Source organism: Gobius niger (assembly GCF_951799975.1).
Source record: "Gobius niger genome assembly, chromosome: 6".
Classification (NCBI taxonomy): Eukaryota; Metazoa; Chordata; class Actinopteri; order Gobiiformes; family Gobiidae; genus Gobius; species Gobius niger.
The window spans coordinates 5,965,706-5,982,058 of record NC_136857.1 but is presented as its reverse complement, the minus strand read 5'-3'; the positions used below and the strand labels follow the sequence as shown (position 1 = coordinate 5,982,058).

The window sequence follows — 16,353 nt, the reverse complement described above, 5'->3', positions numbered from 1 at the left end:
GAAGATTTGAGAGATTCAAGAATATGAGAGACACGTTAGAAATTCTAATTTGTGATTGCATCAAAACCCGTCGTTGTAAATGATTTGCTCTGAGCCAATTCTCAAGCACTTTTGCGTTTGAACAGAGAGTAGGAGTGGCTGACTGACTAGGCCACCAATCTTCATGTATGTGCAGTTAACGGCCTCTCTATAAAGCCGTGATGTGATTATTGAGAGAATGAATGGAGGACGTTTTATGGGGTGTCTATGGAACTTTAAAACGAGCGTCTCAGCTGATATATTTCATGACGGCGCTGAGACAGAGCAGTCACTTGTGCAGTCTTGATCCTGTCACTCTGTAAATGAAGCTGTATTGTGGATTTATCGTCCAAAGTAAAAGTTCAGTGTGGGTTATAAATCGTTACAATCAGCTCCACATGCTGAGCTCCTGGTTCTCATTTTGCTCTCTGCTGAAATGATTAGTCAAAATGCTCGGAACTGTCTTCGCGGGACTCATCCAGTGTCAATAAAAAAACCTCCTCTAGTGTTTACAACTCTCCTAAGCTCCCCGGGGAGTTGTTAGCCTCTTGTGTAGTTAATCAGTGATACTCACGCACATCTTCAGCCATAAAATAAATAGTGATAATACATTTTAAGGACTCAGAGGCCTACTATTGCACTGGTTCATTTTCTTCTTCTACCTTTTTAACTACTTCTCAAGTCTTTTGTTTATACCATGAGCGCCCTATACAGTTTTTTCTATACAAACATTTTCACACCCCAAGGGATCCCTGTGCTCATGTTTGGGAAGCACCAGTCTTTTGGTCCCAGACTGTGGAATAGCGATGGACTAAGTGAGGGTGGCTTCCCCCATAGCATTCAGTGCAGGCTAACTGAAGCACGTTCATGCTAACAATTGGGTTGGGTTTTTGGAGCCAGCTAAGGCGATGTTGTGCATTTTAATACAAACACATGGAGGTAAGAATGACAAGACTGTGTAAAATAATGATTTAAAGAGGGGGAAAAAAATGTTTTATGGAAAGTCCATTAGGTCAAGGAACGTCCGGAGCCTGCCACCATTTCCTATTAGCCCTCCCTTAGCTAACAACAATGCTACGTCCATGTTTTTTTCACCAAAACATAATGCATTTTTGATAAAGAAGGGCTTACATAGAATAAAATTGAAACATTTCTCAACATATTTCCCCATTTGAGCCACTGTGACCCCTATAAAAGCATTCTCAGCATATGTCACAATTTGATTTAACATTATCATTATCACACCCAATCCCAATAAAGTTGTCTTAATTCTTTTTCTTGTTTTTTTTTTTGGTATTCCGTGTTGCTTCCCTCGTGTTGCCTCTGAGCCGCCTGCCTCTCTGTCTGTGCCCTGGCCACACCACTGTTTTTACAAGTGCAGTAGTGGCTGCTCCATTGCTCTGCAGCCCAGCCGTATAACCAGGCTCTTTTCCTATTCTGGGGAAGTGGAGCGCAGGGAACGCCCCGTCCTCCTGCTGCTGTGTCTGTGAACTTTGCCTTTACAGTGGCTGCGACTTCTGACCACAGTGTTGTTGTATGTTTTTTTGTGCACTTATTTATCATTTTGCGTCTTTTGTGATAAGGAAGACAGTTGTGATATAGCTGTATTTTAATATGCCCGGGTCGAAACTATTTCACAAATGTTTTGGATAATTGACAATTGCACTAAACAAAAACGTTCTTTTTAGCGTTGATGTTGAAACTAGAATGTGTCTTCGGGGGAATGCTGGTGAAAGTAATTAAGCCTTAATTTCTGCTAAAATGCTGGGATTCATCTTCTGTTGCCATAGAGGGGAGTGAAGCGGTTTAATTTAGCTAAAGACAATAGTTTCCCGCCACAGGCAACAGTTATGGAGGCTAAAGAAAAAAACACAAAACCAAGGCACTCCTCCCACAGCATAATTATCTATTTACCTTTCTGAACGAGTGTGTGAATGGATCACCGTTTTCCATTCTGAGATATGACCTTATCTGAGCTTAGGCGTTGAAGTGTACCTGTCTGACCTTGGAAGAGCGTGGTAGCTTCTAACTTCACCCCGTTTGGAGCTATAGGAATACATTGGGAGAGGCCAAATGCTAACAACATCTTTGATCTTTTTGCGTGACTGAAAGCACACAGTTCTTCCATACTGTGATATGTTGTTACCTGAGCTTAGACGAGTTGATGCGTACCTGTCTGGTCTTTGTGCGTGCCCGTGGAAGAGCGGGGTAGCTTCCAACTTCACCCCCCGTTTGGAGCTATAGGAATTTGCTGGGAGAGGCCAAGTGCTAACAACATCTTTGGTCGTTTTGCGTGACTGAAGGCACGCACCAAGACCAGACAGGTACGTATCAACTCATCTAAGCTCAGGTAAGAAAATATCTCAGTATGTAAAAACAGTGGCCTGTTCCTTTAAAAAAAAAAATGGCATGAGCTCTTGCAAGGGAGAAGATGCAGGATTGTTCTAAAACATGCAAAACAAAATACAATTCCCCAAAAATTTACTTTTTTTTTCACAAGGGAACATTATAACATTGTTGAACACTCTAAAAAGCAAGACAAATAGTTTAACACTGCAGTGACTTAATCCTTTATGGCACATTCTGTCCCTTTGGCCACTGAAGGCCATCCTGTGTTTTTCCAACAATTCAACCATGCCTTGATCTCTGAATGCACAGACTCTTGTAGTGTTGTGTGTCACTTGCTTTTAGCATCGACGGTGTGTTAGATGTTGGATGGCTGATGGGGAGAAAGGACCGACTCCTTTGGGATGTGTCCCGTGTCCGGTGTCCTTGGTCAGACAGGAGCAGAGTGAGAGGGGCGATGCTTGTCCACAGCAGGTGCACACAACTGTCACTGCACCAACACAAGTGCACAGATGCATACATTATGTAAATGCTCTCGTAAAAGACTCCATACAGTGTTATAGGAGAAATGCAGCATGTGCACCACTATATAATTTACAACCACTTTGTAGTGTTTATATAATTTAGACCTGTCAGAACCTTTTTGGAATATCTATGATAAATGAACAGCCGCTCCGTCATGAGTTGTTCTTCATATTACTTTAATGTTAGTCCGTTTGATCAAGATAAAAAAAATGGTACATAATGACTGATCCAATCAAGTATATAACTGATCTCATAACTGCTCATGAACAAGGCTTGAGCTCTTCTGGTCTATATTATTTTGTAAGGCTATTTCCTGTTGAACATTTATGATGCTGGATTCATTATTAATTCATCCCAGCTACTGCCCATGAATTGAACATCCCAGAACATGTTCAGAATGGTGTGCTACACATTGTTGTTTTATCCAGACACCTCGTCTGCCCCTGATCAGGACAAACTGAAGTGAGGCGCTTCATTGTGTCGCGGGAAATTACAATAACATTTGTTTGTTTTCCAACACAAAGCTTTTAGCCGTGTTGCCTTTGCCCTCTCCCAGTGCCCTGTCTCGATCCGTGCCACATGTATTTCCTCTGTGGCTCGTGTGGCTCTCTCTGAAATCGACTCAAATGAGGGGGGCCTGCGGGACTGTCAGCCCCAGCTCAAAAGAGGCGCGCGGCGGCTTATACCAGAGACCAAACAGTAGCATTTGGACACAGGATCTATAAACAGCACAGGCACAAGTCAGGGGCCAAACCACTGCACTGCCTGACCAGCTGCCTACTCCCCCACTGCGACTGCCTCTCTATACCCTGCTAGACGGCTCAATCTAGGACAGCACTTTTACAACGGCCAAAGTAACACAACACGCATCAACTAAAATACATTTCAGGGCAGCAGTTGCAGTGTTGATGGAGGCATAGGGACGATAATTCTGCTGAGACGTTTAACTAAGATATGAACCGCTAAGCTCAAGCAAGAAACGCATTTCAGAACATGAGATCCATCATCCATATTGCAATTTTGATTCATTTGCAATTCATTTTGGAGCCCTATCACCCTCTAGCCATAAATCTGCAGGTTCTTTCCATGCACGAGATATACGTGATGCATGGCCGAGACCTTGGTGGTGTGGATGTCATTTTGGGACCGGTGATAATCGGTGGTAGCCATGTCTCACGCCACATTCAATAAAAGAGAAATGCAATGTAATGCGACCATCTAAAAAGGTATGCAGGTCTTGTAAATCTAATCTAATCTAAATTGTAGCACCGCATTATGTTATAGCATCATTGTGTAATAATGTGCCGCATTGTGTAATAAACTCATTACATTTTGTTCTAAATTTGGTCATTTTGCATTATTTAAGTCGCTTGAAATGCGTTGGTGAACACTTTATGAGCACCAAACAGGTCTCATAGTAGCAATGTGCTCCTTTCCTGTGCCTGGTTAAAACTAGCCATGACTCAGTAATAGTTAAGGTTAGAAAAAAGAGTTTGGACGTCGTTTTATAGGTTCTAAACATATTCACGGTCTGAGCTATAGAGGTAATTACTGCTTGTAAATAATTAAAAATACCGGAAATCGTTGTGGGATTTGGAAATGATCGAATACCTATTTACAAACGCTTTAGTAGTGCGCAGTGTTCATAAAGGGTTTATCGGATTATAGTGAGTGTTGTAGCTTTAACACGATGAATACTTCCTGGACAAATGAGAGCCAACTGATCTATTGCAAAATCTGATTTTATTGCACAAAGAAGGGTTTATCCCCCTGAAATTATTAAAATGATATTTCAGGATTTTTGATATAGGGCCTCATTTCCTAGTTATCCAGAGTGTTGTTGATTTCTGGAGATTTTCTTCTTTTTTATTATTATTCATGCAGTTTAGTGGTGCTAGGCTAGTGCTAGGCTAGTACTAGGCTAGTGCATGTCTATGGTAACTAGTAGCCTGCATTAAAAACCTCTTCAAAATCCTCGGGTAGTCCTCCAAACGTTGCCATATCTGATTTGTTGAAAGCTCCTTTGTGAATTCCACGTGTAGTAATGTCAGCCGCAGGTAAACAAACAGATCCGGTAACCGAGCAGATCACTCCGCCGCTGCGTAGCTTACAACCAGGAAGCTGATGCTGCTCAAATATAAGTTATTTGAAATGCAAAATGGTTATATGAAAAAAAAAAAAGAAAAAATCAATATTCAGTCAATACAGACATTTATATGGGTAGTCTGGTGTTATTAGTGATTTGCCTCAGGTTGACTATGCTTGGGTCAGACTGTTTTTAATGCGGGCTACTAGTTACCATAGACATGTGCTAGCCTAACACTAGCCTAGCACTAGCCTAGCACGAGCCTAGCACCACTAAATTCTTCAAATATAAGGACTGCATGAATAAAAAAAATGTAAAAAAAAATCTCCAGAAATCAACAACACTCTGGATAACTGGGAAATGAGGCCCTATGTAAAAAGTCCTGAAATATCCCTTTAACTTGATAAAAACCTTGGCTCAGTTGTCTGCATTTAATGATTTTAATGCAGCCAATGTCACTCATTACAGTCATTTGTGCTCATTATTAATCACTTGTTGATTTTTCTTAATACATTTTTATTTTATTTTTTTAACAATATCACTTCTACTCCTGAGTATTTTTCTCACGTAATAGTACGTTTGCCTCAGTACAAATTTGCACTGCTCTTCCCGCCTCCGCTCCTTTCCCATTCTCCTTTCCATGCACTGACATTTTTATCCTCCCATTAAAACTTTTAGAGGCCCATTATCTAAGAGGAAGGAATGCTGCTTTAATAGTGTTGTGGCTCCGCGCGTAGGCCCCTTCTTTTCAGTTCATAACTAAGCCTAATGTCCTCCAGTCCAACAAGGGTCTCGTCTCCCCCTTTTCGGAACTATATGACAGATTGTTAACCCTCCTTGGGCTGCCCTGTGCACTTCAGACCATAAACCCTAAACCACACCGTCGCTACTTCACTTCTTTTGTGTCCTTTGGTCCTCTACAAAATCCCCATAAGCTCAAACAATGCCCCCCTCAGATCTTTTGTGTTGGGATCACAGGGCTCGGCGGGGCTGCGATGTTAAATGTCTCACAGCGCGGAGTTCGTCATCTCGGTAAAAAGCCCCGTTACCCACTGAGCGCAGTTTACTGTTGTTTGTTTTTCCTTGTGGCTTTCGGGCCGTTTTACAGACAGCCTGCAGCTCCTGTGCATCGCATCAGCCAGCGAGCCTCTGTGTTCGGATACAGATGTTGCGGTGGTGTCGGGAAATGGATTGTGAAAGCTGAAATCTTTTGGTTTTTGGGGTCTCGTTGGAAAAGGGAGCATTTCAGAATGTGTGTGATAAAAGTCAGAACGGGCGTATAATTATCCCACTAAAATGGGCAGAAGTGTTGCGGCGTTTGCCAACCTGCAGGAGGGTTGCCGGTTAGGCTTTGCTCAAGGCTCCGCTCCCGTTGTATCCTTTGGCAGGACACTCCACCGAAATTGCGCTCGTCAATCCCAGAATAAAATATTGGATACCGCCATTTTCAGCAAATATTTTTCTAAATGTGTATTTTTTTAATTATTTTTTTAACAAACCAAGTTGTCCAAGCAATCTACACATGACGAAATCAAAGCACAGGAGCCACACTTTTTTTCCGACGGCTACTGGTCTATCTTCTTTTTACTTGGTATCCGCCATTAGCTCTGAGATTAAATAAATAAATAAAACCTTCTTTAATGAAAACAGATGTTTCCCCAGGTGCTCAAAGCCCCTACTGTGAAATGACCCTGGAAAAAAAGTGTTGGACACGCGAAGAAAGGGAGGCGCTAACAAGGCATATGAAGCCTGCATCTGCATTACTGACTCGGAGTAAAAACGATGAAGAGTACGAAATATAATACTTATTTTACACACTGTATGGCTGGTCGTGATAGGAAGAGCGTCCGGCTTACCTAAGTCCACTTTGGCAAGCCCTAAATGAATAAAAGCCCCGCCAAAAAAACAGGTTTCTTCTTTTTCATACAAATAATAAACCCTTTCCTTTACCTGGCACAAAGAGTGGATTCTGATAATCCGTTGTTTTTCGGATGCTACGGGGCAAAACAACAACCAACACACAGAACAGACATCGTTGGCCCTACCTTGCAATGATAGAATAAAGTTGCTACATCTGGACTTGCTGATCTTTTTACTGGCCTACAGTCAATCCACAAAGACTTCAGTAAGTGCAACTTTAAATTATTCACTGGGAATTCTCAACTGGAGTTGTTTGGAAGAATCTCGCTTAGAGAGTCATGTTTGCAACTAATGTGTTTTTGGATCAGAACCAAAAACCAAATATCTTCTTGGCTCATTACTAACGCTTCCTGAAAACTACGACATTAGGTTCCTCTCACCGCTTTCTTTTTCGAGGACTCGATAATCACAAGGCAACGTTCACGGTTTCGCTTTGTTGTGCCGTAATAATTTCTGAGTAAACAATGTTTTATTTGTGCAGCAGGACTTGCCCTAAGCTCTGAGCACTGTGATCTTTGGGCTAATAGTGTCTGTAATGGGACACAGAGCCGCGGCGCTGTCTCCTGTGTTGGCTGCGGATCTCAGGAGCTGGCTGGGCTGCACGCACTCAGACTTGTGGCTACTGTGCACTCAAACACTCCCACATGTTTTCTTGGTTAATTGCCGTGTTCCTTTTTTCTTCGCCGCAACTGCTGTTGTTCAGATGACGCCTGTCAATGTCGAGCCTCTGTGAGTATTCGAAGAGCCCCCCCCCCTCCTCCCCTCCCCTTCTCCACTTCTCCTCAAAGACTGCTTCTTATTTCCTGTCCAGATCCTTGCCGCTTTGTGAAAGATTTTTATTAGCTTCTATGTGCGGAGTTGTGTTTTATTGGGAGAAGTGGGGTTGGACAGTATAGAATGTACTCAAGTTGAAGTATCTGGTGAGAAGCTTTTCAAATACAAAGTAACCGACACATAAAACTTTAACTCAGAGGCTGTAATGTCGTTTAGCATTGACATTAAAAGGCGGAATAAAAAAGCACAAACAATTGGAATAATTTGTTGAAGAAATAAAAACTGACTGCGAATGTCAGCAATGCCAAGAAGGGGGATAACGATGGATTCCAGAGCCAGGTGGTTGTGAAAGAGAAGGGCATGGAGAGGCTGATGGTTTCGCTGGAGTGGAGAGGGAATGGAGAAAGATTGCTTGAGAATCTCTTCTGATCTCAGAAGCTAAGCAAGTTCAGGCGTGGTTAGTGCCAGGATGCTGTGGGAATGGCAGGTGTTGTAAGATTGGGGTAGCAGGCATTGCTTACTCCCTGATCCGCAGCACGGTGATCCAATCCCAGGTCTGGCTAATGAATTCAGCCATTGCCTCCTTGGGCATAACATTTCTCCTGCTTCGCCCCAAGTGTACAAATGTGGATGAATCAAAGTGTGTTTGCTCGTATGAATTAGTCCATGGCTCATGTACTGTCCAAGCCTGGTTTTACCGTATACCCTCGTACTCATTGCGTTTCGTACAAGGGTCTGGACCTTCACAATTGAGCTCCGTTATCAGGTGGGAGGGGTGAACTCCTTTGAAACGTTTGGATCTGATTTTCGCTAGCTGACGTAGGGAATGCGCCCGAGTGAGTGAAGCAGCTCTCATAACTCTTGGGGGCATTCCTTAGGCCTTCCAAGGCTTTTAATTTCTGGATATTTGGGAGCGGAACGGATTGAAGAGCTTCCATTTCTTTCGTATCCGCCGCCATTGCCAAACTACAACCAGCAAATGTGGCATAAATGCTTGAAGTCACCTACAAGCCCCGCCTCCCCCGCTCGCCGAATGGTAGGTTGCAATTCAACCGATGTAACGCAGCCACTGAGATCAGACCCAGACGTTCATGTAGGGAAATGATCATTGACCGGAGTTTACGGATGGCTAAGGCCAGGCTAGTACTGTCCTCCTGACCAAATGAGGTCTAAGTTAAAGCTTGTAACAACAAACCCATTAACAGAGCACACTGAACTTCCATACCATACTTTCTATTTCATACGTCAGCACCTTTGCAAAGCCAACATGATTTAGATTTTGTCATTTCTCGGCTGGCACCTCCTGACGAAAGGATGTTTTTCTTTCTGTTTCTCATCGTTCGCTAATGACAAAAAAAAAGTCCTGGCAGCCATTGAAGGAAACTGCCTTGCAAGCAGCGCGTAGCTCTGGAGTGAAAGGGTCATTGTGTCAACGCGTTTGCCTTTTATTGGTCCACCGAGACCAGCGCCGGGGCCGGCAGGTTTGGTTTGCTTTCCCGACATGCTATTGATGGATGGTCCTGTTGCATTGGAGTGGAGGGGTAGCGCAGTGAATTTCGGGGATGCATAATAAAGCCATAGTAAATGATCTGGAGTCCGCCGGGATAGCCGAGCTGGAAACTCAATCCGTTCTTAAGTGGAGATGTCTGTTTCTGACTGCGGCAAAGAGGAAATGGCTCGATGAATTTCTTTCTCTCTCTCTCTCCTTTTTTTTTTTTTTTAGAATGGAGTTTGCCGCACATGAAAGTGGTGCTCTGTGTTGATTTTCATTCACGGTCACTTCACTCACAGCGCTGCTCTGCATATTTCCTCCTCGATCCCTCACACGCTTCAAGACGTTTTGCTTGTTCAGAGTCCAGTCTGGCGTTCAGCTGGAAGGTCATTGCAGAGTTAGTGGTCCCATATGCCTGTCACTGGGCAAAACCTAAAGAGATGTGGGAGGAGTGGAGCTGCAAACTCCTTTAAAATACAATCTGAAAACAATAGCATTTTGAATTTTGAATTTTGTCAAACTTTTGTTTTTCCTGGGCCCCTTTCCTTTCCTAAAAAATGTGTAACTTAAGGCATTGCATGTAAAATGTTCAGCCCCAAGGCAATCATCATTTAGTTGTAGTTTTTAAATGAATAATTTGTCAAGGCACTCGGATTAGAGGATATGTTAAAGCTACTCCATTTACCGGCCCAGAATTGTTCCGTTCTCACATTGAATCGCTAGATGCGCCACCTTCAGAGCAGCATGCTGTCTTTATCCCGCAGAAGGAGAGACGAGCTCCACACCTGTGGCGTTCAAGGGGTGTGGGAAATAAAACTTCTACACTGTAAATTTAGTTGGTATAAAAGTACCATAATGTTTACTTTGCTACATACAGTATCTTGTTTATTCTGCTGATAAATGTGTGTTGCGCATAAGAATAATGAGGTTTCCCTTTCCTATTGAATGCATCATCGGGGCAGCGTGTCGAGGGGCGTGGGTTAGGGGAGGGGGGAAGAGCAGGGTACTCTACTGACACCTTCTGACTAAAAAAATATCCTAGAGCAGGGGTGGGCAAACTAAGGCTATAGGGGCCAAATGTGGCCCACCTAGCCCTTTAAAGCAGTACTAAGTAATGTGTTTACCTTAATAAATACTTTTCGTAGTCCCTGTGGGGGTGATAGATAGAAGTGTTTATGGGATGATTGGAGGGTCTTTCATCTCCACCTGGTGTCTCTGGCCAGAAAACCATGTTTGCAACTTGACTGCCACCGGACCGGAGCAACCAATACACGAAGAAGAAGCTAACAGGCTAACGGGCAAAGCTAACTGCGGGCTTATGTCACTTTAAACAGTATTTACAGCCAAGTTTGAGTGAAACAAATTATTTCCATTGTATAATTGGATGTACAATATCCCTCTCTCCCTTTGTTTTTCCTGTCAGCGTAGTGTTTGCTCTCCAAGACAAGATGTTTTCATTGACATGAAAAAGACAACAAATAACTGCAGCTATTGTGTTAATATATAATGTGTTTAGGAAATTTCAGTCTATTTGACACGACCCAATTCTAGCCCTGGTCTGACCCTCTTGGCAAGTTCAAAAACCCAATGTGGCCCCTGCATCAAAAAAGTGTGCCCATATCTGTCCTAGAGAATAGTTTAAGTCAGCTTTAAGGTTAGACAAGTTTCTCTTTCAGCACAAAATAGTTACATTTTATTGTATTTAATTAAAAGATAAAGGTTTATTGATATGTGATTATTATCCTCCAAAAAACAAAACAAATTTGTCTCATCACACGTTGAACTTACAGGAACTACTTGAAGGTTCAGATTGAGATGGGAAATTGGAGTGTTGATTAATGTACCCTACATATCTTGCATATTTCCAACAGCGCACAGCGGGCTGGACAGCAATGTTCATTGTAAATTAACATTTATTAAATTAACTTTTTCTCGGTCTCATTTCACGACAAAAAAGAGAATTATCAAATTACTTTTTACTGTTATTAGCAGTGATTTGAGTGTTTTTTTCCCAAGGTTTTTCTCAAGTATTTATCGAAAAAAAAAAAAAAAACACAATTCCAACCAATCAGTGCGGGAAATGAAAATATTGTACCTCAATAACCCGAGCTGGTTTTTGTGTGACGCTTCTGGGCAGGACTGAGGCTGATGGAAAGTATTTAGTTGTCATCACACTTATCCTCTGACATCGGTGAGACGCAGCAAAAGGGCATGCTGCGGTTTTGGCAGCGGCACGTGGAAAACAAGAGGGCATAGTTAAAGATAGTTATGATGGCAAGGTAATGTACATGAATAACTCATTATGGATACATTTGGATTCTTGTCAAAGCAATTTTCTCCTCAAGGCAGGTACAAGTTGTAATGTTACTTCAATTAGGGCTGCACAGTTTAAAGCAAAATTGGATTTGTATTATCAACCGTATACTGTATATAATGAAATGTGATATTGTTAAAGGTTAAAATTATTTATTTCTCTTGTGTATGTGCCTGAAATGTAATTTGCCAACAAGCTAGACAAACATGTCACATCTGCGTGGATGCGTGCTGACTTACATTCAGGTGACATGCTATCATATACGATTTCATTGTCACTTAGCGGAGCTGCAGGATCTTGTAATGATGAGCCTTCTCCGCGGCTTAGATCTAGGGCTGGGCGATAAATCGAATTAATTCATGCTTTTAACTCCTTACCTCCCACCTGAACCGAGCACATTTTCTCCAATTTGGCTTTAGTCCAAAAGCTTCTGGAAAAAAGCTGTGAAAATAGCAACAAAACTGAGACGAAAACAATGATGGAAATGTGACAAAAAAGCGAGAAAACATTGACAAAAAAGTGACGAAAAATTGATGAAAAAGTGGCAAAAATGTCATAAAAATGTCATAAAAAGTCACATAAATTTGACAAAAAATGAAAAAAAAAATGGATTCAAAAAATGAAAAAAAATTGACCAAAAAATTACAAAAAATGTGACAAAAATGTGACCAAAAAATGACAGAAATTTGACAAAAAAATGACAAAAATTTGACCAAAAATATGACACAATGTGGCAAAAATTGGATTAAAAAAACGACCAAAAAATGACAAAAATGTGATAAAAATTTGACAAAAAGATTACAAAAAAAGGACAAAAATTAGTTGAATAGCCAACAAAAAAATGATGGAAAAAAAATCTGATGACGTGAGGAAAAAGATCCTCTCGGTTCAGGCGGGAGTTAAGAGGTTAAAAACAGACGATTTGGAAAATGCAAAAAAAAAATTAAAATGGTGTCCGCCGCTCCATGTCTGACTGACAAGCGCCGCGCCCACTGACAGTTTTCAAAAATGACACTAGCGGAACTCAGCAACTTTCTAACAATCTCTGCTGCTTTACAAAAGCCCCGCGTTGTGTTTTTGCTGTGTACGATGGAGTTTTCTCCACTAAAACAAAGTTTGCCCCGGTCTGCTTCTCTCCCCTTCTCTCACGCAGAGCCATGCTCTGAGCTGCTGCCGCTGCTGCAGCAATTAACTCCGCCCCCTCCCCTTGAGTCGCCATGGAGACGGTTGTCAATCATAGCTGACCTCGAGGATGATAAAGCTATTAAGAAGTTTTACTTTTAAAAACAGACAAAGAATAGTTAAAACAGAAATATAATTTTTAATGGGCCTTATTGTACGCTATATTATGAATCTAAATATTAATGAGCAGAACTTTGAGCAGTTTTCACATGAAAGATCAGGAAACTTTTTTAAGTTCATTTCCAACAAAACTGAGTACAATTATTTTTTGGCCATATTGCCCAGCCCTACTAAGATCTGTTAGAAGCCATTTTCACCCTTGTTTGTGGGCATGCTGTTTGAGATATTCAGCTGGGGCCTCTGTTTTTTGTTAGGCCTATTCTCTTTCCAATTGTGTCATGTTGTCGCGGATCTTACCGGGCTTTGGATATGGTATAAAAAAGGTTCCCTCTGGCAACCGGTCTGGATATCTAGAGTCCGAATCACACAAGCCCCAACAGTAGGGCTTACGGTTGTTCCTCGGCATTTGATTATGTTTTGTTGCAGAAAACAGAAAGCAGAAAAAATCCATTAATCCATTCGAAATGAGTTGGGACAGCAGCTTTCAGTTTGTGCTCGGGTACCGTGCTGGATTGTGGTGAGGAAACTGATTGTGAGTTTTTTGGATGCCACAAGCATGAAAATGTTCTCGAGCCTGCTCTCATTCACACTGTGCGATTGTTCAGAAGATAAATCGAGGCTATGAACAAAGCACGTTTCGGCCCCCAGACAGCTTGTGTTTAGCAGAAGCTAGCTCTCTTTTCCTGCTGGGTTTTAAAGGAGAAGGCGAAAATGCAGCACCATCATGACTGGGCTTCCATGGGGCACCGATGCTCCTCGCTCTGACAGAGTTTATTTCTTGACAGATATCGTAGCTGCTGCGTGCGGCTGCTTGATTTCTGTCACAGCTTGTCTTTGGCCGTGAGATGTGTTCTACATTTTTTTGAGCTACAACATGCGATTTTCCCCTCGATGAGTTGTCAGGGACGGACAAAGCTGTTCAGTGTAAATCTGATTTTTCAAAAGAAATGTTTTCAACTTTTCAGAATTTCAGCAGTTTATTAGTACATTTGACAAGACATTTCATTTGTTTGCGCTGAGAGAACTTACTGACTTTAATGATAGCATAAGTATTACATTTTTGCCACCACATAGCCAGTTTTGATGCAGTGACACCGCTTCTCTAATGCTATGCAAATCCTCAAATCTATAGCTAAAAAGTGTCGCCTAATTAAGCAACCCAGACCTCCAAACACCCTTGGGTGCAGCGGCAGCAGCAGCAGGTGTGATGAGACATTAATAGAGCCATCTTTGCGCCCGCTTCGACTGTTCGCATGAGAAAAAATGGAGAAAGATGTGCTTTTAATGAGCCGGGAGCTGGGGTCTGACACAGGAGCGGCGACACTGGCACCGCTTCACAACAAATAAGTCAAATATCACTCTCAAAGTCATTATTAGAAGGAAGGAATGTAGTATGTAGTGAATGAAGATGGTGGATCTATTTGTATTATGTCTTCGGGTTTAAATGCATTATTTAGAAGGAAAGATGAAGTGCATTTTCTTCTATATATAGAGGGATCGTTAGTGTGTAATCTAAAGTATGTTTTATGTGGATTCATATAAAATGTTAAAGATGCTCATGGGTTTTTGCAGACCTCCACCGAAGCATTGATCATATCGTGCAATCGTTGGCGTAAGTTGTCCAAAAATAGGAAACTCCACGTTGAACAGTAATGAAAAAAAAAAACTTGATGTGCCTTATAAATAAAGTACGATAAAAGTATAAGGAGTAATAGCAAGAATCGTAATCCTACTCATTATAATGCACATGCTTCAGACTGAAAATAGATCCATCAAGTTCAGGAATTCATGGGACACAAGCGAAAGAACTGCCACGGGCACAAAGCTCACTGTGACTTTGAACCTTTTTAGCAAACAAATTAACAATACATTACTTCGGTGGCATGCCTTTGCCAGTGACCCAAACGCACGCTCCATGATAATCAGGCAGATCATCGGAGCCACATTTAGCCCCCTGTTAATCATTGGGGTGTGGCCTGTCTGCGATCTGTCTGGTCCACTAATTAAACGAACTAAAGGGTATTGATATCGTATGCGCAAGATGAAGAAGTTCACTTTTTAAAATTGCACTGACGGGTGGAAGGCTGCCTTTCAAAACAATATTAAAGTCTTTGCTACAGTAAAATGAAATAAAAAGTTTAGAAATTCAAAAAATAAGTAAGATTAAGACCGCACATTTAATCAAAATCAAATGCTGGATCGGTAACAATTGGCAAAAAAACAACTTCTGTCTGATGAAGGGCTCCAGTGCCATATGTCATTAGTACTAGATTTCATATATGATCATTTCTGTTTTGCTTTATGATCCAGCACATTGTTTAGACTTTGGATGTTCATGTCTTCCCTTCTTACTGTAAACCTATGCCATGTAGTGAATGTTTTTTTAAATGCAGAAACAACAATATATGTCTATTGAAATTGTCTCTGATCTTGAGCTACGAACATGAGTACCCATCTGGAGGATTGAATTAATGTGCACATTTTACTTTGGGTGAACCTAAAGCACAGAGAGGTAAACCCACCACACAAACACAAACCTCTTGTTAAAGCAATGCTAAGCTATCCTTTTTCATAGTCCCTCTGGGGATAATACAAGTGTTAATGGGATGATTGGGGGGGTCTTTCATCTCCCCTGGTGTCTCTGGCCAGAAAACCACACTTGCAGCTTTCTTGCACCGGATCAGGGCCCCAATACACACAAATAGAATCATGAAGTAGAAGCTAACAGGCTAACAGGCAAAGCTAACTGCGGGGCTAGCGCCACTTAAACAGTATTTACAGCCACGTTTGAGTGAAAAAAACTATCTTCATTGTGTAATTGGATGCACAATATCCCGCTCTCCTTTTGTCTTTTCTGTCTGCGTAGAATTTACTCTCATGGACAATTAATGAGTAAAAAACCGTAACATGCTACGACACCTGCGGTGGTGCTCATGGCCTCTAGGGGCATGAGTTACTTAGTTCTGCTTTAAACCAGAAACCGTCTCATTATGTGGCGAGATTGCTGATCAGTTTATATGTCATGGTATACCAAAAGAGAAACTGCTGTTATGTTTATTTAGAAGAACTCCAGATTCAGAAAACTTTATTGATCCCAAAGGGCAACTCATTTGTAGCAAACCTCAGAACATTTCACAAACGCATCAGAGTCACTGTGTGTCAGTCCCGACAGTTCAGACGAAAGTAGAGGCACAAGATAAACAATATTTCAAGAACAAGAATAAAAATAGAGCACACTCCCTTCAGAATTCAACAGTTCAGCGGCAGAGGGGACAAAAGAGTTGGAGGAAGGATTAGTTTTCCGAAAAGGTACATAAAAACAACATCCAGGAGGCATGAGCGAAAACTCCTGAGGACAGAGCACGGAGCGGCTGACCCATCTTTAGCGCCTGATCCTCCCTTAGAGAATATACTGCAAGTCTCTCTTTTGACAATGTTTTGCCTAACCTTAAATTGCCAAGGGAGAACATAACAAAACCATGGCTCTATAGTGTATTACATCAACTATACCAGGTGTAGAATGCGTGCCTTGTCATTCTTCCTAATAGTCAGACATTAAGACGCTGTGTAAACCCT

At 41.7% G+C, this 16,353-nt stretch overlaps 1 protein-coding gene across 2 annotated transcripts in view; it reads left to right on the top strand.

The window, feature by feature from the left end:
* scube3 (signal peptide, CUB domain, EGF-like 3) overlaps positions 1 to 16,353 on the top strand; it is a 154,000-nt gene that overhangs the window by 81,901 nt on the left and 55,746 nt on the right. The gene's annotated exons all lie outside the window — the stretch shown is intronic.